This window comes from Muscardinus avellanarius, assembly GCF_963383645.1.
Source record: "Muscardinus avellanarius genome assembly, chromosome: 4".
Lineage (NCBI taxonomy): Eukaryota > Metazoa > Chordata > Mammalia > Rodentia > Gliridae > Muscardinus > Muscardinus avellanarius.
Window position 1 is genome coordinate 29,937,208 of NC_137789.1, and position 25,594 is coordinate 29,962,801.

General features: G+C 33.2%; 1 pseudogene across 1 annotated transcript; it reads left to right on the plus strand.

Moving 5' to 3' along the window:
- Nucleotides 1-1,657: 1,657 nt before the first annotated feature.
- Nucleotides 1,658-2,629, plus strand: LOC308262608 (large ribosomal subunit protein uL10-like; annotated as a pseudogene). Its single transcript has one exon. The product of its transcript is annotated as a large ribosomal subunit protein uL10-like (transcript).
- Nucleotides 2,630-25,594: the final 22,965 nt, after the last annotated feature.

A 25,594-nucleotide genomic window follows, 5' to 3' on the forward strand; every position in this document is an offset into this window, starting at 1 on the left:
CAGCATTTAGGAGGCTAAGACAGGAGAATTGGGGTCCAAGGACAGCCTCAGCTACTTAGTGAAGCCCTTTCCAACTAAGTGAGACCTCTTTTTTTAAAATAAAGACTAAAAAAAAAATAGGGCTGGGAGTGTAGCTCAGAGGTAGAATGTCCCTGGGTTCTGTCCCCAGTACTGCAAAAAAATATATATTCTTTCAAGTTATTATCAGAATTTCACTACAGTCATGAACCACAGAAACAATATGAAAGATAACCTATCAGAAAATAGAAAGTAAAATCAATATAAAGTAAAATAATATGCTTCCAAGAAAAATATAAGAATCAGAAACATTAATAAAAATTAGTGTTATTGATACTAAAAAACTTTAACATAAGTACAACTAATATAATCAGAAAAGTAAAATTACTTATTATTATTTTTTTAGTGCTGTGTATTGAACTCCAAGGCATTCTACCTCTGAGCTACATCTTGGCCCTTCTTAGTCTTTATTTTGAAACATAGCCTTCTTAAGTTGCTGAAGGATCTTGCTCAGTTGCTGAGGCTGTCCTCAAACCTATGGTTATCCTTTAATTCTCTTCTGGGATTACAGGTGTGTGTCACCATTTCTTGTGACATCTTATTCTTAGACAAGAAGAACACCATTTAAAAAAATAACTAGGAATCTGAATGTTGGGTTTTTAAGTGTCACCTATTTTTTCTGTTTTGCTTACTAACAGAATCATATTTATTCAGCAATTTCCTCATGTGAGGAAAGGGAAGATAATCTTATCTCATTCTTCAAGATGAGACTCTGATTTGTCTATGCTCTTTAAAATTATCTTATTCTGTTTCCAACAAACCAGTTTAGATCTTTGTAGACTGATTCAATAGCAGCATTTATGGTTCATGCTCCAAGGATATTTGAATAGCTTTTCTCTTTACTTTTTGTTTTGCTGATTTGTTTTCTCCTTTCATCAATTCTAGATTTATAATAAAAGCATTTAGTTCCATATTCTGTTTACTGTCATTTTGAAATCACAAGACAATACAGGCTTAAAAATCACACAAATGTCAAAGAGTAAGACAGAGGAGAAACAAATGATTCAAAAAGCAAGCAAACAAGCAAAAAGTGTGACAAGAAGAAAAGTCAAGGGAACTTATAAGCATCTATCAGCCATTCTGTTGTTAAAGATGAAACTTATTTTTTTGGTAGATGGTGCTATCTTTATTTGTGTGATATAATTGATATTTACTTTCCCTCTGCAGCTTTGAATATAAAGAAACCCATTATATGTACTATTACACACACACACACACACACACACACACACACACACACACACACTCTGCTATGGTTTGGATATGTTTTGTGTGTCTGCCAAAGTTCACATGTGAAGGTTGTTTCTCAAGGTGCTGGTGCTGGTAAATGTTTTTAATTGTGTGAGAAATGGTGGAGCTTAGTTGGGGGTCCACTGTTAAGATCTTACTAGCGTCCAAACAAATGGGACCAACAAATAGTGAACTTAGAAACTCTATAACTGTGAGCTAATAGAGATCTTTCTTTCTAAAGTTAGCTGACCTTAGATATTATGTTTTACTAGCAAAAGAACAACTAAAACATACACCAGCCTCCTCCTATTGACAAGAAAATGTGGCACTTATCTGCCCAGGCACCTTCATGAAAGTGACATCATCTTTAAAACCTGTGTGGCAATCTTTGACACACCACCGTGATGCCCAGGGAAGACAGGGCGACCTGGAAGTCCAACTACTTCCTTTAAGATTATCTAACTTTTGGATGATTATCCAAATGCCTCATTGTGGGAGCAGACAATGAGGGCTCCAAGCCGATGCAGCAGATCCGCATGCTCCTCCATGGAAAGGCTGTGGTGCTGATGGGCAAGAACACCATGACGCGCAAGTCCATCCAAGGGCATCTGGAAAACACCCAGCTCTGGAAAAATTGTTGCCTCATATCCAGGGGAACGTGGGCTTTGTGTTCACCAAGAAGAACCTCACTGAGATCAATGGCATGCTTTTGGCCAATAAGGTGCCAAATGCAACCTGTGCAGGTGCCATTGCTCCATGTGAAATCACTGGGCTAGCCCAGAACACTGATCTGGGGCCTGAGAAGACCTCCTTCTTCCAAGATTTAGGGATCACCACTAAAATCTCCAGAGGCATCATTGAAATTCTGAGTGATACACAGTTAATAAAGTCTGGAGACAAAGTGGGAGACAGCAAAGCCACCTTGCTGAACATGCTGAACATTTCTCCCTTCTCCTTTGGCCTGATCATCCAGCAGGTGTACAACAATAGCAGCATCTACAACCCTGAAGTACTAGACATCACAGAGAAAACTCTGCATTCTCACTTGCTGAAGGTGTCTGCCATGTTGCCATTTTGTGTCTCCAGATAGGTTACCCAACTGTTGCATCAGTGCCCCATTCTATCATCAATGGGTACAAGCAGGTCCCGGCTTTATCTGTGGAGTACACCTCCCCACTTGCTGAGAAGGCCAAGTCCTTCTTGGCTGATCCACCTGCTTTCTGACTACTGCCCTGTGGCTGTGGCTGCCCCAGCAAAGGCTGAAGCCAAGGAAGAGTCGTAGGAGTCTGATGAGGATTTGGGATTTGGTCTATTTGACTGATCAACAAAAAACAAACAGCTCAGCTTTATTTGCAACAAGAAAATAAAGGCTTACTTCTCTTTACAAAAAGAAAATGTATTAATAGACTGATTCATTTATTGAAAAAATAAATAGGAAAGAAACTAATGAGTTAGTAATTAAAATTTGTATATTATATTTATTGAAATCTAAAAACAGGTTACAATCATTATATAAATGATCCTTTGATGATTTTGATATTGCACAATTCAAGAATTTTCCTTCTTTCTTGAAAGTTATTTGTGGCCAGGCATGGTGGTACATGTTTGTAATCCCAGCATTTGGGAGGCTGAGACAAGAGAATCACAAGTTCCTGGCCAGCCTCAGCTATTGAGTGAGATTCTTTGCAACTCAATGGGACCCTGTTTCAAAATAAAGTATAAAAATAGAGCTGGAGGTGTAGCTCAGAGGTAGAATGCCTCTGGGTTCTATCCCCACTATGGAAGAAAGAAAGAAAGAAAGAAAGAAAGAAAGAAAGAAAGAAAGAAAGAAAGAAAGAAAGAAAGAAAAGAAAGGGAGAGAAAGAAAGGAAGAATGGAAGGAAGGAAGGAAGAAATAAATAAATAAATTTGTGTATGGTCTCCAAAACATGCTTTTCTTATGAAATTTATTTTCTATCATGTATTTTGCTAAACAGCATTTCCATAAATCTATTTATTTTAGAGACCAAGAGCAAAATCCTATTTCTTTCTGACTCAGTTGTATGGTTGATGTTTAATTAAAAACAAAAATTTATTATAACCTAATGATTCAGAACATCCCTCCAGGAGATCAGAGAGGAAAAGCTGACATAATATGACAGATGATTTCTTTCAACTACCAGTTACAGGAAGCACATTCTGAATATGAAAAGTCAATTTATTTTCAAAAAACCATATTACTGCATGTAGTAAAAAGAAAATTAAAGAAATAATCATTGAAAGAGAGAGGCATTGGGGTTATGAATAGCAAATCACTAAGATGAGACCTGGAAGGAATGAAGAATTGTGTTTCATCAATTGCATATATTTCTTTGACAGTGACTCACAACAGAAGAAAATCAGACGTCTATGTAATGGATGTTGATGCAGTTTTTAAAACCAAGAGGCAATAAGCAGCCTCAGTTAGCAGAAATTCTTGCTGTCTTTAACACATGGAGTATGCGTTAATGAAATATAGGTACTTATGATGTAGTTGAAATAATTTAAAAGAAAATATGTCACTTATGTTTCACTTCAAATTTCCTCTGTAAATAGCATCATTCATTCTGAATTGACATGTAAGCTATAATTGTAAAAAGAAAAAAGGAAAGAAAAACTGAGAAAGGTTTTATTATCAAAGAATAGAATGTTACACTTCAGGAGAAATTCCATCATTATAAAAATTTATATTAAAAGTCATACCTGCACAGAGCAAAAATAATTCATTTAATATATTTTATATTTGACATAAAATAGTTAACAAATGAAAGAGAAGCTTATTGGTGAAAAGGGAAATAAAATAAATTATAAATGTGCAGAAATGAGTCTCAAAAGCATCTATTTTTTTCACTAGAAGTATTTTAAAGTATCACATTTCACTTAAAGTAATTTCATAATCAGATGATCAGGTATGTTTAAAATTGTTCTGTATCTGTATTGCAAATGTTTATATAAGAGATTAATATTTAGATATATTATCTAATGAATTGTATTTTTAAATCAAAAGCTAATAAAACATGGATGGAACTGGAGAACATTATGCTAAGTGAGATTAGTCAGTCACAAAAAATAAGAAATCGGATGCTCTTTCTAATATGCAGAGGCTAGGGAGAAAATGGGTCATAGGAGAAAATCGAAATGAAGGAGGAGATAGTATAGATGAGAAAATAAGGTGACCTAACTGAGGGGGATGGGAGGGGTAAAGAGGGAAATTTCCTAATGTACATGATGTACATTAACAAACTTATCAATCACTAAGCCAAACATAAGAAGGAGGGAAGGGAGATAAAATGGGGCAGGAACTGGGTAAGGGCTGGTTGGGTGATATGTGCATGTATGCTTCTACCATCTTGTACTAAGATGTATAATTACAATGTACTACACACTTCAACGCATAATACACTAAGATGTATAATTACAGTGCACCAATAAAAAATTTAAAAGAAGCTATCAAGCCTAATTTTACAGTTTTTAAAAGTATAGATGCAACCTATTTACAAATATATATGAAAGTATATTTTTACCTCTTATTTTCCCACCCCCTTTTCTTATTGACTAGTAGTTAATGTTAAAGCTAAAAAATTAGATATAAAATGCATACAACTTGTAGAGTTATAATGTATTAGAGAATATTGGGCCCTAATTCAATTTGCTTCCAAGTCCTTTCTTCTAACTTTCTAGAAGAGATGCTGAAGGATCAGCACTTTGGCTAAAAAGAGTTCTGATATAACCTTTCCTGGTAGCATTTTAATTCTATGAATATAGCTAAACCTCTTTCTCCTTTTTCATCTTCCTGTTATAATGAATGAATTGTAGCAGAGCTATAGGACACACATACAGAGAAGGGAAAGAGAATGACGAAAGTGTAGGCCTGATAGAACTGATCTGCTGAACTGATAGTCTTAATATTCTATGTCATCCTGTCCCAGGGTTTCATCCTCTCATGTTAGATGCACTTCATTATCTTCAAAGTAAGCCACATAAGATGCTAAGATAGAGTACCTCTTTTCTGTGGCTCAGTAGCATGAGTCATCAGTACAGAGTATAAATACAGAATTGTCCAGAGGGTAATTGATAGTGTAAGGGCAAGTGACAGTCCAAGGCAATATTGTAAAGAACTAGCAGAAGGATAAATGTACTAAGCAGTATTAGGAAGGCAGAATCTCCAGGAGGCAGGAAGCCAGGCTTGGATTCAATGCAACAAGTAACAAGCACCTTATATATGATGTGCACAGTTGAATTCTCACATCTGCCACTTCTCAGCACCAATTTAACAACTCACAAAATCCTGCAATGTGGGTACTGACATCTCCTGCACATAAGTACCAGATCTTTTTTTTTTTTTATTGGTGCATTATATTCATACAACTTATTGGGTTAAAAACTTGTGTGTACAAACATGTACTCATCGCTGATTTAACCCCTACCCAAATCTTTGTCTCTAGATCCCTTGATATGATGGATACCCCTCCTCACAATGGATGGAATAGCCAGAAGACAAACCCCTCAGATCAATTTCATTCTTTTGTTTTCTCCTTATATTGACAGCACAAAAGGATATTTCAAATTAGTGAAACATATTTTATCCATCGTTACTAAAAAAGAAATGATAATTAAGAGAGTAAGTTCTCTAGTTTCTACCTTGGTGAATTAGGATTTATAAGACAAATAATCCTCTAAATATTACAAAAATATTTAAAAGGTAGAAAGCAGAAAACATGACAAATTACTACTTGGATGCTAGGGAATTCTAATTTTACCTTCTCTACTTTACAAACCATGATTCAAAAGTTCTGTGAAAATACTTATAATGAATATGACTATAAATATAAAAATTATCAAAAATCAATTTATTCATATGTATATATGTATATATATATAAATATATATATGCATTTTATTACCCATCTCAAAAACATAGCAAAATTTAAGAGCCATATTTTCTCTTTGCTTCCTACAGCCATGCTCTGAGCTTCACAAATCCTGCCTGATGTAGACTGAACCTCTAAAATTTACAAAAATTGTAGGCAAATAAGTCTTTCTTCTTCTAAGTTGTGCAGTCGGTTATTGGGTCATAGCTGTGAGAATGTTGACTGAGACATCCCTTTAGGGTTATTTTGAGATTATTTAAAATGCACTTTAAAAACTATATATAAACATAAGTATATACATATTATGTAGCATCCAAAACCATATTTACTTTTTGTTCTATCTGTATTCAACAATTATGTTTGTACATTTCTATTTGAATGTTAATGCTACTATAAAAGGTAGCAGAGATTGGAGAAACACTAAGAAAATAAAGATCAATTTGAGAATTATATGAAGGAACAACATATAATCTCCAGTTCTTTATATTTCTGATATGTTTCACTTAAAATTTATGCATACTATCATATAGTAGAAAAATTTTCTTACTAAATTTACATTAATATAATGTGCCTTGTTGGTTTTTAAATTTTTTATAATCATTTTATTTTAAATGACTAAAAATTCTGTTTTTTATATTTTCAGTAGTAAGGAATAAGGAAAGTTTGTCTCTTTATTGATATTGTCTCATTGCAGTTGCATATATAGACAGATATTTTTTTAAAGTTTAATATTCTGATATTCTAACAATTTGTTCCTGTAATTATATTGATGTCAACTTATTACAATTCTTCCTTCTTGATTTTAACAAATGTATAGCTTACAATGTTTTATTATAGTCACATCTACTTTCACTATAGTACATTTTCTGTAGTTGCTCCCTAGAAACGCCAATAGATTAAAAATGAAGGTATTATAAACAGGGAGCATTTGGTTATTGTCATATTTCCTGCCTTGTAGAATAGCATTATTCCATTTTTCCTTTCCCTTTTCCATGCAATTCAATCAGAACACTACAAGAAAGAATCTTTGGGAACACATAGTCACCATGGAAAGGTCCATCCTTTTAAGAAGATGGCTACTTGTTAGTTCCATTAGCTGCTGGATGGTTACTTAATGAAGACAGTGTACTAAAATAGGTAAGGAGTCAGTGATATTAATGACTGGGGGATGATCAACTAGGACTTCTGTGGTGATGCTCTCAGAACTGGAAGTACCATAGGCTAAAAGGAGTGGAGGTGTTGTCCTGCTTGTAAAGTAACAAAGGAAAGCAGAGGAAAGGGCCACTTAACACCTACAGAAAAGCATGATGAAGGAGCAGTTACTACCACAGTTGGAGAAAGGCAAACAGAATTTTCACTGCAAAATTCCTCTCACAGCCAGACCTTAAATTCCATTTTCCTTCAAGACTTCTCTTTCACAGTGTGGGTTTGTTTAATGAATGGCACTATTGCTTTCCCTGGAGGCTAGTGAAGTAAATTTGTTTAAAACTTACCTGTGGATTCTGAATTGCTTGTTTGTCTCAGAACCTGTGTGGATTTTCTGGCATAGCTTTTTTATTCTTAGTTTTCTTTCCAGTATCTCCAATGCAATGTAGATTCTAAAATGTATACATAATTGCACAAGACTTGGAACAGTGAAAACAAAAAGAACAAGCTAAAGAGAATGATTATCAGAATTGCAGTCTTTCAGTAAAACCGCAATAATCAAAATAATATGGTATCGACATGATGATATGCACAATCAAGAATTTATATAATAAGGTGGGCATGGTGATCCTCGCTTGTAATCTCAGTACAAGGATGAGACAACAGGATCACAGGTTCTCAGACAGCCTCAGCTACTTAGTAAGATTCGGTTTCAAAATTAGGAATAAAAACATAGGGCTTGGGGTGTAGTTCAGAGGTAGAGTGTCCCTGGGTTCCATCTCCAGTTTCACAAAAATATTGATATAATAGATAACCAAGAAATATACCTTTATATAATTTAGGAAATTCATTTCTGCTCAAATTGGACTAAGAAAGTAATACAATAAATCTTGTATGGTTTTTTGATAACTGTGACAAAGTGGATAAGGACAAATAGAGAATAAAAGATTTATATGGGCCATAGTTTCAGACATTCTGACCATAGCTATATGAGTCCAAGGAAGAAACACTTTGACTGCCGGGCATGGCAGATGAAAGCTCATCAGCTCCTGGCTAGAGAGCAGAGAGAGACATGAAGTAGCCAGAAAAAGTATACAGGACTCAGGGCCACACCCCCAGTGACCCACCTCCTCCACACCTACCTCACCTCTGAACTTGCTGTATTACTGACCAGGCTTTTCACAAAAGAGCTTTTGAGGGAACATTCCAAATCTAAACCATAGCAACTATTTATCTATGTGGGTTTTTTTTTTAAGATTTAAATGAGTTTTTTTAAGAAGATAGAAATACAGAAGATGGGGTGCTTCGAACAAAATCACCTTTTTTTTTTATTGGTGGTACTGGGATTCCTGGAAATCCTTCTACCTCCGGGCTACACTCCCAGACACCTATTTTTTTTTATATACTTTTATTTGGAAACAGGGTCTCAAGCCAGCGCGATCCTCCTGTCTCCTCATCCCAAAACGCGGGGATTACAAGTGTGTGCCACGCCCTGCTTCTAAGTGCTTTTAATTTAAGGATTGAACAACTGAATACACACACACACACACACACACACACACACACACACATGAACCTTAATCTCTATGTCATATTACACAGAAATATTAAAGTAGAATATATCTATTTTTATAAATTTTATTTTAAAAATGGAAACTAACATTTGCGTTAGGAAAAATATCAAGATCAAACACAAGGAAGATAAAATTTTTAAATATTAATAAATTTGACTTTATTAAAGTTAAATTTTTCTTTTAAAATTTTTTATTGGTGCATCGTAGTCATACATCTCAATGAGGTACAAGATGATGGAAACTTTTCTCTAATTTCAGGATGCCATTAAGAGAAATGTAATAGAGAACTGAGAGATAAGGAGAAAATAATCTCAGTGCATGTCTCCAACAAAAGAATAAATAAAACAGAGTACATATCTTTAAATTTCTGGAAATCAAACTAGTTACAGTGAGAAAAGAAAAATCACCTCAAGTTCAACCTAAATGTAAAGATTAGACAATAAGTAGTTAAAAATATTTATTAGTATTTGTTTTAGAGAAAATGTATAAAATTTAAAGACTATTATTAAAAATTATAATGGCTGAAATTTAAAAAAACAGACATTAAAATATAGAAGTATGTAGAGTCCTGGAACTTTTATACATTGATGATGTGGGTATAAAACAAAAATAATTACCTAGAAAAAGTTTTTCTCATTACTTATAAAATTAAATATATAAAGCTATATGATACAGCATTATTTATTCTATGTATTAACTCAAGAAAAAATATGTTCATATAAGCCTTGTAGACCAGTCTTAACAACAGATTTATTTATAGTACCCAAAGACAGAATGCAAACATTCAATACAAAGTGAATGTATCAAATATCATTATATATTCTTACAACTTCACACTCATCTCATAATAAAAGAATTGAACTCATGATATACACAATCATATGCATGAATCACCATAATATCATAGTAAGTAAAATATACCAAGCCCAATAGATTACTTACTCTAAATTTCAGTGAATTCAAATTTCAAAAGGCAAAAGCAATAAATAGTGAAAGAAATCAGAACAATGAAAAAAAATTTTTTGGTTCAGAGATATAAGCTAGAAAAGAACTAATAGAACTTTCTTTTTTGGTGGAGAAAAATGTCCTATATCTTGAATAAGTGGTGGTTACATAGAGGCATACATTATCAAAACTGATTATTTTGTAAGCCTCACAGATTTTACTTTTTAAAAATGTTATCTAATAATGTTTTTAAAAATATATAAGTTAATAAGTAAATAGGGCAAAGATAGTGTACATATACATATACATATACATGCAAACACACATATATGTATATATGTATATACAAAAGAATAGGTATATATATACATACATACATATAAATGCATATGCTTTCACATATATTATGCAAAAATAGATAGGGAATATAGTTCATGGCAAAAAGACAAATGTCTGAATATTTTTCTCATTGGAGGTCTGGGTCCCAAGTGTAATAAGCTAACAATTCATATCCATCTTCTTTCCTGTGGTTAACCAAACATATGTATAAAATTTTTAATCCCGCAATTAAAGCACAGCCATCCCTTAGAAGAGAAGCAACTATTAAGCCGGGCGTGGTGGCGCACGCTTGTAATCCCCGCGCTTGGGAGGCGGAGACAGGAGGATCGCGCAGGTTCGAAGCCAGCCGCGCTGGCATAAGAGACCCTGTTTCAAAAATATAAAATAGGTCTGGGAGTGTAGTCCGAAGGTAGAAGGGCTTCCAGGAACCCCAGTACCACCAAAAAAAAAAAAAAAGCAACTATTAATTTCATTATTTTTAGAGTTTCATTAATGGTTTACCTTCACGCTTTCCCTAATCTTTAAGGTATTGCCACAAGTTTTAGATTATGATTATCATTTCTTCTCTAAATATAATCTTTCTTTAAACATCAACTCCAAATTTGTAAAAATACTAATTTGGTTTTAACAAAGCAATGAAAACACAATGGCTTAAAAATAAAATAAGTAAACAAAGAAAGACAAATGATAAAACAAAAAGCTCAAATAGACACTCATTTTTCTCTCAGGTAAGCAGCAGATCTGAATAGGAGAGAAGACCTACTACATACAGCCATTCAACTACCCAGGATCCTGCAATTTTCTGTTCAACATGACCTCACCTCAAGATCAAAAGTATAGACAGTTCTGTGTTCTAGGTTGCAGAGTATCATATCCATCAAAACCCCAATGCTTTGTCTCTCGGCTGATAATTTTTGGCTGTTTCATATCTGAAAATCCACAGAAAAGATGAAAGGAACTTAGGAACTTGCCTGTAGTTGTTGTCTATCTTTCAGGCTCCACTTTATTTATTTATTTTTTCATATGCTGCTTTGAGCCTCACCAGACCCAAGGAAAATAAAGACAGGAGAGGCAAGCAAGATCTTACTTCAATTTAACCCTACTGAAATCGGGTTTAGGATGCCTTAATGGGGACTACTTAGTTGATATCCTTTTCAGATGGTGGTTTTGTGTTGTCTGTCTGTTTTCCACTTGACTCATACCTGTGTTTTACTTATCAGCTGATGCCTCCTGCAGCTGGCTGATGTGACTTCCCACTTAGTCTCTGTGCTTCTACTTGTTCATCTATTTGCTGTAGTCCACATAAGCCTCTCTTCAGGAAGCATTATTTAGACAGAATCCCAGGCTGCTTCCACCCAGCAGGGCCCACATATGGTTCATTGGAAGAATTTATTCAAGTGCAGCTTCTTTGTATCACAGTTCTCATTGTCTTTTTTTTCCAAACCAAAGTCATCTTCTACGCTCCTTTTGGAATGTAGACCAAAAGAAAATAAATAAAATAAAATAAAATAAAATAAAATAAAGTCTCTATGCCCTGTGACACTCTCATGAAGTATAAAAGGAGCTCTTTAAATAATTGAGTAAGTGTCTTGAGGATCTTTTATTCATTTGCTTAAAGTGAAGAGAAAATATGTATTTTCTCTTGTATTTCTAGATGGGCTACCTTAAACACAAGGGCTAAGATGTAACTGAGGATATACTCAACTTTACATCAAAGTTAGAACTTGGTGAAGCTGGACATGTATCAATAAAACTCCAGATAATCTTCTTAGTCATTTATTCTGTATAACCTGCTATTTCTAAACTCCAGATCTAAAGAGAAAGTAAGTGATTTTGAAACCATGAAATGTAGGACAACCTCAAAGTGAAAAGAGTAAAAACTGAATATTACAATGAAAATGATATAAATATATCACTCAAGAAATCTAAATATTAATTGAAAGGCTATAATAAAAAATGGGTAGTAAAGATGGCTATGCTGATCAGTATATCAAAGAGAATGAGGGTGAGATGCACATTTGGATGTGGAAAAGGAATCAAGAGAATAAAAATAGATATAACCGAACATCCTCTGCATTTCCCTTATGTTGAGCAAAGGAAGCTGACTGTTGCTCTATTACTGTTCTTTAAATAAAATAGCAAGTTGTTACTTTGGCAATTTATCATGCCATTTGTTAAAGTACTATATTTTTTGTTAAGAAATTTGACTTGATGGATAGAGATGAGCTTTTTTTACTTAGATGTTCACTTTTCTGGCAACTTTAAAATACATTTTTATTATTTTGTGTTTTCTCAAGTTCAATCTCTGTGGGAAGCAAACTATTATAAGGCATATTTGTTCTACAGGTCCTGCAGAGCTTCACAAATTCATCCCTCCAGGAATGTTATTTTTGGTGGTATAAGACATAAAGAAGACTATTAAATAAAAATGAATTTTAAATATTCACAATAAAAAGCAATATATGTCTTTTTTCACATAGATAGTAACATGAAGGTCAAACTTAAAACTTTTCTAGAGCTTTCCAAAAATTAAAATTAGCATCACAAGATTAATATTTAAAAGGAATATAATAGTTTTGCAATCTAGCTAATCTTTCCCCATTAATTAATTCAATGAAAATTAATCTTTTAAAGTATTCATATCTTAATCATTTTATTAAAATATCATATGGAATCCATAGGAAGAAACAAAATCAGCATACTAAGCTCATTACTAGGCCACACTATTTTTGAAATATATATTTTAAATCAATATTCTATATATTTTCTCAGCCATTACTCAAAAAGTGAGCCCTATGGGTAAATAAAAAATAGCATTAGACATGAATTCAATAAACAGTAAAATTATCAGCATATAGAAGTAGTTGGAATATAAAAGTATCCAGTTCAATCCACATTATTTAAAAAGTTAATTTTCTTTGATTCTCAGACTACCAGTACAATTCAGTGTCTATATAGACTCTGGAGTCAAACTGCCTGTGTTGGAAGCCCATCGTTATTGCTTAGCAATGACACATTAGGCAAGCTATTTTGTCTTTTTGTGCCATGGTACAGTTTTCTACTAGCAGAAATAGTTTAATCACACTATCTACATCATAAGATTTTTATAACTTGATTTTCTGATTCACATAACTAGAATGAACAACAAAGAATACATGCAATTTATAAATAGTTGCTATTAATATAGGTAACATCCTCTTTGAAAAAAACAAGAGAGTGTCAGGGGGGAAATGTATTGTTTCAAGTCCCTTGATATCTTATTTTTGCCCACGGTTAGTTTTCTATTACATTTACCATCTTAGAAGTAAACATTCAACATTGTTGAAAAAATTCTTTTTGTTCTAGTGAAAATATTGTCTCCCATTCTAACTATATTTTTTTTGCTTTACAGGATAAAAGTCAGGGGTCTTATACTGTGAATAACATTTCAATATCCTTTTTCTGGTTTTCCCCATTCACTTATTTATCTTTATTTTGTTTATCATTACACTGGTTTTCTCTGCGTTTATACCCTTAACTAATGCACATATTCAAGCATCACAGTTCTTAACCATCTTTTTCTAGTCCTCTCTTGAACACACATATCTCTTCAACATAATTCAATATATCAGAATCTACCCATATTTTCCACAGTAGGAGATAACCCACCTCCCCTGAAGGGGTTATGCTGGAAGATCCAGGAACTTTGAATTAACAGAAGGAGGCAGTGGACATATCCAGGTTATGCTGTATAACATTTTTTCCTTGAAAAGAGGTGTTTAAGGCAATACATGTGGGAATCTATGCATCTAATTCATGTTTCTAAAAAGAGTATTCAAAATGCACTTTCTACTGGTGTTCATCAATTTGTTGCTTTCATCTCTGATATTACTCTGAAATAATTTTCATTAATGGCAGCCATTATTGCCTCATGTCTTTGTTTAACTAGCAATTATCCGTTTTTTTAAATAATTGCCAAGTTATGAAATGGCAATCATTCAGTGCAGTATGTTCTCCATAACTAAATCATTCTGCAATTTTGGTTGTGTTCTGTACACTTTCCAATGTCCATCTTCCCTCTTACCCCTGACTCTAGTTTTATAATTGTTTGTTTAGGGTGATTTCTTATCACCATTTATCTTCTTTGTCATTACTGTTTTTTCTTTCAACCATATTTCTATAATTTTTAAAAGATTTATTTCTTGATAGCTTTCTTTGCTGCAGAGTAGCTCTTCAGTTTAATGGAATACCATGTATTGATCCTCCTTTGAATTTCTTGTGCCTTTGGCATCTTGTTGATAACATTTTTACCTCTGCCTATGTATTGAAATGTTAGACCCATGTCCTCATCAAGGAGCTACAAGGTCTCTGGTCTGATTTCCAAGTCTTTTATCCATCTTGAATTGACTTTTGTGCAGGGTGAAAAAGTGAGGTTCATTTCCATTTTTTTTTTTGCATATTGTTAACCAGTTTTACCAATACCATTTGTTGAACAGGCTATATTTTTCAGTGTACATTATTCTGGCACCTTTTAAGAAAAATCAATTGGATGTAAGTATGCTGATTTGTTTTTGAGTCTTCTATGCAGATAGCTGACAGAATGGGAGAACATTTTTTGCCAACTATTTCTCCAATAAGGGACTAATATCAAGTATATACAGAGAATTCAAGTAACTCACCTTTAAGAAAACAAATAATCCAATCAAAAATTGGGCAAGTGAACTCAATAGAAACTTCACAAAAGAACAAATTCAAATGGCCAATGAATGTATGAAAAAATTTGCAACATCATTAGCAGAGATGAGAATTAAAACTACCTGTATTTCACCTAATTCCAATCAGAATGGCAACCATTAAAAACACAAACAAAAACCAATGCTGGTGAGGATGTGAAGTGGAAACTCTAATACATCACTGATAGGATTGCAAATTAATGTAACCACACACTTTGGAAAACAATATAGAGGATCCTCAGAAGAATGGGAATGAACCTACCATATGATCCAGCAATATCACTTCTAGGTGTTTATTCAAAAGAATGGAATCTAAACTACAAAACTAATGCATGCATATCTATGTTCATAGCCGCCCAATTTACAGTTGCTAAATTATGGAACCAGCTAAGATGTCCATAAAAAGATGAATAGATTACAAAACTATGAAATATATAGACAATGAAATTTTACTCAGCCAAAAAGAATAAAATTATGGCTAGGTGTGGTGGCACATGCTTGTAATCCCCGCGCTTGGGAGGCAGAGACAGGAGGATCACGCAGGTTCGAAGCCAGCCCCACGCGCTGGCTTAGGAGACCCTGTTTCCAAATAAAAAATATAAAAATAGGTCTGGGAGTGTAGCCCGGAGGTAGAAGGGCTTCCAGAAACCCCAGTACCACCAAGAAAAAAAAAAGAATAAAATTATGTCATTTGCAGGGAAATGAAATGAATGGAACTGGAGAACATTATGCTAAGTGAGATCATTCAGTCACAACACATAAGAAATTGGATGTTCTCCATAATATATGTAATCTAGGGAGAAAAAAGGTCATAGAAGAAACTCCATACAAAGAAACAGAAACTATAGATGAGCAAATAATGTGACCTGAGAGCAATGGGAAAGGAGAAGAGAGAAGTTTCCTAATGTACATGATGTATTTTCATGTACATTATCAAAGTCAATCACTAAGCCAAACATGAGAAGGATGGAGTGGTAAAAGAATGGGATGACAGTTGGGGAAGGGCTAAATGAGTGATGTGTGCATGTATGCCTCTGCCATCTTGTACTTCATTAAGAGGTATTACTACAATGCACTAATAAAAATTTAAGAAATAAATAAAAGATATATTTCTAAGTCTCTTTGTGATGCTAAGAGATGATGTCATAGGATGTGTAATTTTGTAAACAATATAAATTTGTTTCTCATAGTTCAGGAGGGTGGGAAGTCCAAAATCAAGGTGCTAGCCAATGCAGTTTTCTGGTGAGGGTCTGACCTTTCTGCCTCCAAAGTGGTACCTTCAGTATTATGTTGGAGGGAAAAAACTGTGTTCTCATGTGGTGATAGGTGGAAAAGCAAGCTAGCAAAGGCTGCAGGAGGTCTCTTTACTCAAGAAATCTTTCATGATATAATGACCCAGACTCCATCATTTATACGTCATTACATTAGCCATTAAGTTTCAACATCTGAATTTTAGTGGGGACATATTTAAACCATATCAATTGTCCCCTCAAGCTGACATATTTAAAGAACAAACCTTAATGAGTTGTGACATGTTTGCATCTATAAGACCCTCATTGTAATCAAGCCAATAGGCATAAAAACTCACCCTAAATTTTTGTTGTGACCTTTTATATATTCTTTTCTTCCAATTCTTTTTCTATTGTACCAGAAAACCATTGTTCTGGTTTTTATCATTAGATATTTATTTATTTTTTATTTTTATAAAAAGTTATTCATATAATAGGTACTCTCTTCACAGAGAGACCTTATTTTTTCATAATGCTATCTGGTTCTTTTTCAGCCATTTGCTCCTTTGTAGTACACAGTGGTTTTCATTTTATAAAAATGCAATCATTATCCATTTCCCTGTTGATTGACATTTATTTTGTTTCCAATTAGGCATTACTATGGATATATCTTCTATGAGCACTGCGCGCAAGAAATTTTTTTAAAATAAATACCTAGGTGTGAAAAGACTGAATTACATCGTTTGGTATATGTTTCATATTTTAGAAAATTTCAAATTGTTTTCCAAAGTGATCAGGCCATTTTAAATTTCTGGCCTCAGTGTAAACTTTTAGTTTCTGCACAACCTTATAAATGGTATTTTATGTATCTCAAAAAGTTGGTGGGAACATAATAATGATTCTTCATAATTTTTAACAAAATTGACATACTCTAAGTAATTTTAATATATTAGTCAATAATGAGGTGACCAATTTTTCTAAAAAGTATGCATTTTTATTTTCAAATATAAATAAGTGTATTACATTTATGTAATGTGTGTGTTCCCTCTAGTACATGATTAGTTGTTATAGGCTATGACAGCTGAAAAAAATGTTAAATTTATATCATTAATTTAATGTTAAATTTATTTGCATTTATATAATATATATATTATTTATATATATTTATATATATTTATATATTTTATATATATATATTTATATATATATATTAAAATATATATTAAATATATTAATATATATTAAAATATATATTAAAATATATATATTTATATATATATTATATATAATATATATTTTATATATATTTATATATATATATATTATTTTTTTTTTAAACAAGGTCTCTTAAGCCAGCACGGCTGGCTTCAAACCTGCGTGAACCTCCTGTCTCAGTCTCCCAAGTGTGGGGATTATAAACTGTGCCACCAAGCCCAGCTACATTTGCTTTTGAAAAAAAAAATTGATCAGAATCAGATTACAAGTGTAATAAAAACATGAGATTGACAATAATTCTAGAGCTGCACAAGTGTTAAGCCCTAGCTTAAACTCCCTCTGATTAACAAATCATCTACAGGCTTGATGTGATATTTTAATTCCTTTTTTTTTTTTCTTAGTACCTACCATCTAAACAAAGCCTGAAGCTCCTGAATAGATTACCTCCAGCCTCAAACATGTAGGTGGCCAGCAGCAAAGGTTAGGGCCTATCTTTCATCCCCCACAGGCAGCCAGACAGCAAGAGTGATGAGCAACATCAGATATTCTCCCCCTGGTTTTTAAATGCAAAACATAGTCACCTGAACATCTATCTTAGCAACAGGAGACTGTCACTGGCCACAATGGAAGAGGAACCTGTTTCACACTTAAGCCATACCATGTCATTTTTTTTTTAATACCATAGTATCTTCTATTTTACTAAGTGTGAAAAAACAAACGTTAAAGTACTAATAATGGTCTTCAGGATCAAGCATGATATAAACCTTTCTTTAGCTCTATGACATCATTATTAATACCCATTTTGATAACAATATTTCAACTCTTGTGGACTCTTAAAGTTTCTGAAAGTAGAAATAATACACCATATCAGAGATGGATAATTATAAATTGTACCCTTTTCCAGAACACTATTTTTTTCAGATATCCACTTAGACTAGAACCTTACTTTTGTTTTTCAAATATTATTTAGTTATCTTCTCATAGAAATATTTAATATTACATTTTAGCAAGTTATTTTTTATATTTTATTATTTATAAATAATTTATAAAAATATACTAGTTAACATAAAATTTAATGCATTTATATGTAATAACTAATATCTTTCACTCTCACTGGGGAGAAGTACCATAATTTTTCTGCTTTTTTACTCCTTTATTATTTTGATATATTTGTTTTGGTGCATTGTAATCACACATCATAAAGAAGTTCAGGGTGATAGGGATATCTTTACGTGCAGAACTTGAATAGTTTCCCTCCAGGTCCCATACTTCTCCCACTCCTTTTCCAAACATGATACTGAGATTGGAAATGATAATTTTTATATTACGTTACTTATTTGTATTTGTTTTTTACATTGGTAGATCCCACGTACATGGAAAAGCCTCTGGTCTAGAGTAGCTATGGGGGTAATTTTTTAATGAATGAAAGAATAATTGCATGTAAGAGTGCTGCCTTTGGAAGGACGCATGTCATCCTAAATCATTTAGTGACCTACCCGGGGGTTTTTCATATTAGACCTTAAGAATCAGAAGAGAAATATGCAGGCAGTATTTTTGAAGTAAAGCCTCCAAAATTGTATAGGGAATATTTTTCCATGTATTAAGTTTGCTTTGAAACAAAAGAGATGGGGAAAAAAATTCCAATTACACATAAATATACATGAATCTTTATATGAGAGAAGTGGGATTTAGAGGAGAATGGATTTTACTAAGTTCTGTTGTAGCACATAATTTAAATTATAAGATTACTAAGAGAAGGACATGCATGTTTTGCAGAAAAATGCATTCATTAAATGGCATATATTACTACAAAACAAAAGTCAGATACCTTACTAAAACAATTTTGAGGAATTATTATACAAACATTTATTTTCCTATATGAGAGCAATAGTTCAGCCGAAGTAGGTTGTAAAGTTGTAAATCTTATTTTATAAAAAGTTTTTTATGAGTTTAGATACTAGGATAAGCAATTAGGTTGAATGAGATTACTCAGAATTTGCTTTTATTTCTTATTCAGGATATTCTTACTATTCTTACTATTTCTAGGATATTCTTACTATTTCTCTATGAAATGTCTCTGAATCAGGAACTGTTATCAGAATGAGCTGTTGGAGGCATTTCCTTCAGCTGCTGTTTCCACAGTTTTAGTCATTTCCTCTCTGAAATTCTTCAGTCTTAATAGTGGACAATTTTTGGAATTTGTTATCTTTGGATTCATAGGAGGCCAAAAATAGCAATTTCTTAGTTTTTATTTTCTAAAACCATGATAAAGTCACATTTGATTTGACCAGGAGGAAAGTTACAATCCAAACCAACAGGACACATATGATTGATATTTTTCCCCCAAATGGCAATCAGTGAGAATTGATGAAAGAAAGTGTCCTACATTTAATCATGTAAGACTTCTATTCTCTTATAAGCATGGGTTATTTGCTATTGAGTGATGAGTTCTATAAAATTATTTAAATTAGTGATGATTATACAATCAGAAAATAGGAGAAACGATACCTGAACCCATATGTGTCTGACCTAAAAGACTTTTAACCTTGCAAATTGCATTATTCATCATACTCACGAATCAGTGAATATGTAGTCCTACTTTGCTATTATCTCTACGTTGTGTTTCCACTTAAAAGTTATACTCTCAGTGTGCTCAATTCCAAGTCAGGCTAGCAGAAACACAGTTAAGAATCCCACCATTCATAACCACTTAACTGAAAAGCTATTAATGAGTCCTTGGTATTTAATAGATTCAAAGACTTTCTTCTTGAGACTCAGTTAAATATTTTAAATTTTAAGCAAAGTAGTTGAGTTAGTAATGTTGAAACTTCTGAAATCAAAGTCCCTAATTAAAAACCTAGACAGAAGGCAACGTTTCCATGGTTAATTGCTAATTAATCTGTTATGAAAATAATTATTTTATATGATTAAATGGGATACAGGGCAATTAAAATTTTAAAATAGATTACAAGGAAGTACCAATGAGAGGGAATTGCCACAACATGCACCCATCTTATCAGTGAGTCTGTCGGAAAAAAAAAGCCAGAGCAGATCCATCAACACATATTGAAGCTGGGAAGTACCTTCATCCTCACAGTTCTGAAATTCCCTCCCCTTTGAAAGGCATACTGGTCTGGGTTAAACATTTCTTTCTCTTAGGGCAGAGGAAGTAGGGCTGTACTAGTGATACCCCAAACAATACCAAGAAAGCCAAGCTAACTAAATTAATATTGTCTTGAACTTTAAACTGTCAGTTAAAATAGCCCCAAGGGTAGGCTGAAAAATGCATACTAAATTTTAATAGGATGCCTGCTTGATATAATAAAATAATTAAATAAGGGCAAGAGTCTTCTAATATAATTGACAAATTCCAGCACATAATTAAAAAATCCTCATCACACTAAAAACCAACAAAATCACAATTTGATTTAAAAAGACAATTTTACAAAAATAGTGAGATTAATTTTATATTAGATTTCTCTAATAAGAACTTAGAGCAGTTATTATAAAATGTTTACAACATCAGTCTTCTCAATTGGTTTTCTTTAAGAAAGAATAATAAAATTTGAGCAAATTCATGAAAATTACAAAAATGACTAAAAATTATAATATTTAAAAACAAATAGAAAAAACAGTTTACCACCCAACAGAAGTATGAAGATGTTTAGAAAAACTGAATGACTTTTAGGACAGATTGATAGAATGTATCCAGTCTAAACACCAAAGAAATATAAAATGGGGAGAAAAAAGAAATATTCAGGGACCTGTGGGAAAACAACAATAAAGATACAAAATTTACATTAAAATACAAAAAAGAGAAAGTGAGTGGAACTAAATAAAAGAATATTCACAGAAATAGCAGTTGAACATTTCCAATTTTTTCTTTATTTTGATAAAATACATAAAGGCACAGATTTAAAAAGCTGAATATACCCCAAACAGTAAACACCCCAAAAAATATCAAGAGGCATATTCTTCATTGGTTTTGTTTCCAGTACTGAAACTTAAATTATCTGTTTTTTATTACAAAGTTACATTCTCAGGCCTTTATTATTTTGTTTATTATTTTGTTTTGAGATACGGGCTCACTAAGTTGTGCAGGTTGGCTTCAAACTTGAGATTTTTCTGCCTCAGCTTTCTTTTTTATTATTTTTTATTTTTAAAAAAATTTTATTAGTGCATTGTATTTATATATCATAATGGGGTCACAAAACCTTGTGTCAACATAGATGTACACATCACCCAGATAGCCCCCACCCAGTCCCCACCTCACTCCCTCCCAGTCCCTTCCTCCCATGCTTGGTTTAGTGGAGGACTTCACTCCAACTACAATGGCAATCATTCTTTTTTTTTTTTTTTTGGTGGTACTAGGGATGGAACCCAGAGGCCTTCTACCTCCAGGCTACACTCCCAGACCTATTTTATATTTTATTTAGAAATAGGGTCTCACTAAGTTGCTGAGAGCCTCACTAAGTAGCTGAGGCTGGCTTTGAACCTGCACGATCCTTCTGTTTCAGCCTCCCAACTGCTGGGATTACAAGTGTGCGCCTCCATGCCTGGCCTAAAAATGGCAATCATTCTAAACACAAACCACAACAAATGACGAGGTTGTGGAGAAGTGGGAACTCTAAAACATTGTTGGTGGGATTGCAAATTAGTGCAACCACTTTGGAAAACAGTATGGAGAATCCTCAGAAGAATGGAAACGAATCTACCATTTGATCCAGCAATACCGCTTCTGGGTATCTACCCAAAAGAAAGGAAACCAAACTAACAAACTAATGCATGTTCATATCTATGTTCATAGCTGCACAATTCACCATACCCAGACTGTGGAACCAGCCAAGATGTCCATCAACAGATGAATGGACTACAAAACTGTGGGACATGTACACAGTGGAATTTTACTCAGCCATAAAAAAAATAACAATTGAAGTATTTTCAGGGAAATAGATGGATCTTGAGGACATTATGCTAAGCAAGATTAGTCAGTCACAAAAAGTAAAGAATCGGGTGCTTTCCCTAATATGTGAAATCTAGGGTGAAAGGGATCATAGGAGAAACTCCAGGTGAAAAAGGAGATCATATACAGGAGCAAATAAGGCAACCTAAATGTGGGGGTGGGAGTGGGGGAAAGGGAAACTCTTTAAAGCACACGATGCACGTATCAATATCAAAGTCTGCTTCAGCTTTCTAAGTTGCTGGGAATCACATCCAGTTTTACCATGCTCTTAAAAAACAGAGGACAATTTAAAAAATGTGAATGTTATGAGAGAGAAGTGATGTACCACCTAAGAAAAGGAAAGATAGTAGAGCAACTTTCTCATACGGAGCCAAAAGACCCGCACAATGTGCTACATCATTTTTCTAGAACTGAAAGTAAAAGAACTGTCAACTATGAATTCTATAACCATCCTGGTTAAATCCTTCAGAAGAAAAGTAAATGAACATATTTTCAGACAAAGAAAAACTCAAAGGACTTGTCACTAGCAGACCTTAAAGACTTGCTGAAAGAGAAGAAAAAGAGAAAACTAAATAATAAAATAAAGCTTCTTGAAACATCAAAACAAAAAAGAGCAACATAAAAGTAGAAATTACACACACACACACACACACACACAAACACACACACACACACACACACACGCCATAATGTTTATGGTCTTTTGCTCATGAATTTTGTAAATCATATATAAGGATTGCAATAACCATAACAATAGGTTACATTTATGACATTGATATTTAAAAGTAAGGGGAGTAAATAAAAGTAAATAGAAGTGAAATTTTCATATTTTACTGAAAACAGTAAAACATTGAAAGCAGTAGACTTAATAAATCATACATATATATTGCACAAAAGTAAGCACCAAGAAAAATATGAAGAAATATTAAAAACACACACATAAAAATTGTTAGGTAACATACAGATAAGGAAACAGGAGAGAAATAAAAAAAAAGAGAACCAAAGAAAACAGGCAGAAAATAAATAGTAAAATCGCAAACTTACTATATATTATTTCTTGGCACATATACATTCTCTTGCATATTTATTTATTTATTTATAAATTTATTTATTTATTTTTGGTGGTACTGGGGTTCCTGGAAACACTTCTACCTCTAGGCTACACTCCTAGCACCTGCTTTTATGCTTTTTCATGTGGAAACAAGGTCTCTTAAGCTAGCACAGCTGGCTTTGAAGCTGTGTGATTCTCCTGTCTCAGCCTCCCAAGCCTGAAGATTACAAGCCTGCGCCCCACCCCCACCCTGCCAGGCTTTCTTGCATTTTTAAATGGCTGAAAGAAACACTGAAGTCATGGCAACCTGGGGAGGAGTCAGTGAAGGGACTGGGATTGACGATGGGGAACAAGGGGACATCAGCTTCAGCTTTGTTGTCCAGTTATTTTTATTTTAAAATAAGTGCATATCTGGGGATATAATTCAGTGGTAGTGCACTTGCCTATTGTGCATGAGTCCCTGGGTTAGATCTACAGGATCGCCAAAAACTTTTAACCTAATTTAAATCTTAGCAAATGTAGCACAATGTTACCAGATCATTTTGAGTAATAATTCAAAGGGTGTTTATATATATATATATATATATATATTATATTATATATTATATATATATATATATATTATATATAAAGGGTGGTAATTACACACACACACACACACACACACACACACACTTTATATATACTCTTCTTCGTTTTTTTTTTTTTTTTTGCTTAATTCCTCAAAAATAAAACAAATAAGCTGGGCGTGGTGATGCACGCTTGTAATCCCCGCGCTTGGGAGGCTGAGACAGGAGAGTCGCACAGGTTCAAAGCCAGCCTCAGCTACTTAGTGAGGCTCTCAGCAACTTAGTGAGACCCTGTTTCCAAATAAAATATAAAAATAGGTCTGGGAGTATAGCCTGGAGATAGAAAGCTTCTGGGTTCTAGCCCCAGTACCACACACACAAAGTGAAACAAATAAAGAAATAATATTTAAAAATAGCTAATGTAATAATTGAGTTAAATCCAAGTGGTCTAAACATTCTATTAAAAAGAGATTGATGGGAAGAAGTATAGAAAAATAAGACAAAATCAAATTCTGTGTAAAAGATAATTTCAATTTAATGATGAAGGTGGATTGAAAGCAAAAGAATGAAAGGTTAGAAAAAGATTTGTTGTACAATATAAACTGAACAAATGCAAGAGTGAGCATATTGCTATGCAATAAAATATTTTAAGAACAAATATCTCACAATGAAAACAAGATTAATTCATGAGAATGACCCATGTATTTTAAATGTGTATTCACCAAGCAACAGAAGCAACATCTGATAAGTTGAAAGGAGAAATACACAAGTACCCTTGGGGAATTAAACATGTGTTTATTTTATCTTCACTTTATCCATTTACCAGTTAATGGATATTTATGTGGTTCCAATTTTTAGCTGTTATGAATAATAATACTATGAATAGCCATATAAACATTTTTGTGTGGCATATACTTTCCTTTCTCTTATATGTATCTTTGGGATAAATTTGGTGTTTACAGTGGTACAGAACTGGCAATCTATTTTTCAAGCAGCTGCTCATTCTACTACAATTCCACCAACAACATAAGAGAATTTCAACCTCTCCACATTCTCCCTGTCTTTTTGTCTGTCTCTTTTGATTATAGACATCCCAGTGGGTGTGGAGTGGTGTCATGTTGTGAGTTTGATTTGCATTTCCCTATTGACTATTTTCATATTGCTCAAATGAGCTTCTTCTACTTACAAGATTGACATTTTGAAAGAAGAAAACATTTTCTAGCATGTTTATATAAACAGAAGAAATGATGGATGTCAAGGAAAAAGAGCTACATGCTTAATAATAAGTTGCTAATGTTTGGAGGCTTTGGAAAACACAATTACCCATTCCACTAAAGATATTATTTGGTTTATTTTAACCCGTTCAGATGTGTCAGGGAAATAAAATATCCTTTCTATAGTCGGTTTTATAATATGAAGTCAAAGATGCAGATTACAGACAACTTACTCTTAAAAGACTAGAATAGTTTTAAGTTAAAAGATATTACTTAGTCTAATTTGCAGTCATATTTCACTAGAGAACTATTTATAGAAAATACATATACTCTTTAGTTTAATGCATTTTCATAACACCTTTATATTTTTATTAAAATAATTTTATTTTCATATTATTCTAGATCAAAAAAGTTAAGACGAAATCTATTCTGCAAAAATC